We start from the raw sequence: 3,562 nt of genomic DNA, 5'->3' as shown, positions 1-3,562 counted from the left end.
AAACCTTGAAAAAAAGGTTAGATGAATGGCTAACTAGAATAAACAGTGTGGCAAAGCCCTAAAATGGCCTGATGGAGCTGAAAACCACAGCACAAGAACTTCGTGACACATGCACAAGCTTCAATAGCCAATTCAATCAAGTGGAAGAAAGGATATCAGTGATTGAAGATCAAATTAATGAAATAAAGTGAGGAGACAAAGTTAGAGAAAAAAGAGTAAAAAGAAATGAATAAAGCGTACAGGAAATATGGGACTATGTGAAAAGACCAAATCTGTGTTTGATTGGTGTACCTGAAAGTGATGGGGAGAATGGAACCAAGTTGGAAAACACTCTTCAGGATATTATCCAGGAGAACTTCCCTAACCTGGCAAGGCAGGCCAACATTCAAATGTAGGAAATACAGAGAATGCCACAAAGATACTCCTTGAGAAGAGCAACCCCAAGGCACATAATTGTCAGATTCACCAAGGTTGAAATGAAGGAAAAAATATTAAGGAAAGCCAGAGAGAAAGGTCGGGTTACCCACAAAGGGAAGCCCATCAGACTAACAGCAGATCTCTCGGCAGAAACCCTACAAGCCAGAAGAGAGTGGGGGCCAATATTCAACATTCTTAAAGAAAATAATTTTCAGTCAAGAATCTCATATCCAGCCAAACTTCATAAGTGAAGGAGAAATAAAATCCTTTACAGACAAGCAAATGCTGAGAGATTTTGTCACCACCAGGCCTGCCTCACAAGAGCTCCTGAAGGAAGCACTAAACATGTAAAGGAACAATCGGTACCAGCCACCGCAAAAGCATGCTGAATTGTAAAGGCCATCAACGCTATGAAGAAACTGCATGCATTAACGGGCAAAATAACCAGTTAACATCAAAATGACATAATTCAACATAACAATTCAAACATAACAATATTAACCTTAAATATAAATGGGCTAAGTGCCCCAATTAAAAGACACAGACTGGCAAATTGGATAAAGAGTCAAGACCTATAGGAGATCCACCTCACGTGCAAAGATGCACATAGGCTCAAAATAAAGGGATGGAGGAAGATCTACCAAGCAAATGGAAAGAAAAAAAAAAGCAAGAGTTGCAATCCTAGTCTCTGATAAAACAGACTTTAAACCAACAAAGATCAAAAGAAACAAAGAAGGCCATTACATAATGGTAAAGGGATCAATTCAACAAGAAGAGCTAACTATCCTGACTATACATGCATACAATACAGGAGCACCCAGATTCATAAAGCAGGTCCTAACAGACCTACAAAGAGACTTAGACTCCCACACAATAATAATGAGAGACTTTAACACCCCACCATCAATATTAGACAGATAAATGAGACAGAAGGTTAACAAGGATATCCAGGAATTGAACTCAGCTCTGGACCAAGCAGACCTAATAGACATCTACAGAACTTTACACCCCAAATCACCAGAATATACATTCTTCTCAGCACCACATCACACTTATTCTAAAATTGACCACACAATTGGTAGTAAAACACTCCTCAGCAAATATAAAGGAACAGAAATCACAACAAACTGTCTCTCAGACCACAGTGCAATCAATCAAATCAGAACTCAGGATTAAGAAACTCACTCAAACCCCCACAACTACATGGAAACTGAACAACCTGATCCTGAATGACTACTGGGTAAATAAGGAAATGAAGGCAGAAATAAAGATGCTCTTTGAAGCCAATTGGAGAACAAAGACACAATATACCAGAATCTCTGGGACACATTTAAAGCAGTGTGTAGAGGGAAATTTATGGCACTAAATGCTCACAAGAGAAAGCAGGAAAGATCTAAAATTGACACCCTAATATCAAAATTAAAAGAACTAGAGAAGCAAGAGCAAACAAATTTAAAATCTAGCAGAAGGCAAGAAATGACTAACATCAGAGCAGAACTGAAGAGATAGAGACACAAAAAACCCTTCAAAAAATCAGTGAATTCAGGAGCTGGTTTTTTGAAAAGGTCAACAAAATAGATAGACCACTAGCAAGATTAATAAAGAAGAAAAGAGAGAAGAATCAAATAGACGCAACAAAAAATGATAAAGAGGATATCACCACCAATCCCACAGAAATATAAACTACCATCAGAGAAGACTATAAACACCTCTATGCAAATAAACTAGAAAATCTAGAGGAAATGGATAAATTCCTGGACACATACACCCTCCCAAGACTAAACCAGGAAGAAGTTGAATCTCTGAATAGACCAATAATAGGCTCTGAAATTGAGGCAATAATTAATAGCCTACCAACCAAAAAAAGTCCGGGACCAGACAGATTCACAGCCAAATTCTACCAGAGGTACAAAGAGGAGCTGATACCATTCCTTCTGAAACTATTTCAATCCAAAGAAAAAGAGGGAATCCTCCCTATCTCATTTCATGAGGCTAGCCTCATCCTGATACCAAAGCATGGCAGAGACACAACAAAAAAAGGAGAATTTTAGGCCAATATCCCTGATGAACATCGATGCAAAAATCCTCAATAAAATACTGGCAAACCAAAAGTCAGCTTCATCCCTGGGATGCAAGGCTGGTTCAACATATACAAATCAATAAACGTAATCCGTCACATAAACAGAACCAACGACAAAAACCACATGATTATCTTGATAGATGCAAAAAAAGCTTTCGACAAAATTCAACAGCCTTTCATGCTAAAAACTCTCAATAAACTAGGTATTGATGGAATGGATCTCAAAATAATAAGAGCTATTTATGACAAACCTACAGCCAATGTTTTTTCTTTTACAAGAAAAAAACAACCCCATCAAAAAGTGGGCAAAGGATATGAACAGACACTTCTCAAAAGAAGATATTATGCAGCCAACAGACCAATGAAAAAATGTTCATCATCACTGGTCATCAGAGAAATGCAAATCAAAACCACGATGAGATACCATCTCACACCTGTTAGAATGGCGATCATTAAAAAGTCAGGAAACAATAGATGCTAGAGAGGATGTTGAGAAATAGGAATGCTTTTACACTGTTGGTGGGAGTGTAAATTAGTTCAACCATTGTGGAAGACAGTGTGGCAATTCCTCAAGGACCTAGAACTAGAAATACCATTTGACCCAGCAATCCTATTACTGGGTATATACCCAAAGGATTACAAATCATGCTACTATAAAGACACATACACACCTATGTTTATTGCAGTACTATTCACAGTAGCAAAGACTTGGAACCAACCCAAATGTCTATCAGTGATAGACTGGATTAAGAAACTGACACATATACACCATGGAATACGATGCAGCCATAAAAAAGGATGAGCTCATGTCCTGTGCATGGACATGGATGAAGCTGGAAACCATCATTCTCAGCAAAATATCACAAGGACAGAAAACCAAACACCACATGTTCTCACTCATAAATGGGAGTTGAACAACGAGCATACATGGACACAGGGAGGGGAACATCACACACCCGGGTCTGTTGGGTGGTGTGGGTGCTGGGGGAGGGATAGCATTAGGAGAAATACCTAATGTAAATGACGAGTTGATGGGTGCAGCAAACCAACATGGCACATGTATAC

Source organism: Colobus angolensis, unplaced genomic scaffold (assembly GCF_000951035.1).
Source record: "Colobus angolensis palliatus isolate OR3802 unplaced genomic scaffold, Cang.pa_1.0 Scaffold57, whole genome shotgun sequence".
NCBI classification, from domain to species: domain Eukaryota; kingdom Metazoa; phylum Chordata; class Mammalia; order Primates; family Cercopithecidae; genus Colobus; species Colobus angolensis.
This window is presented reverse-complemented; position numbering follows the sequence as displayed.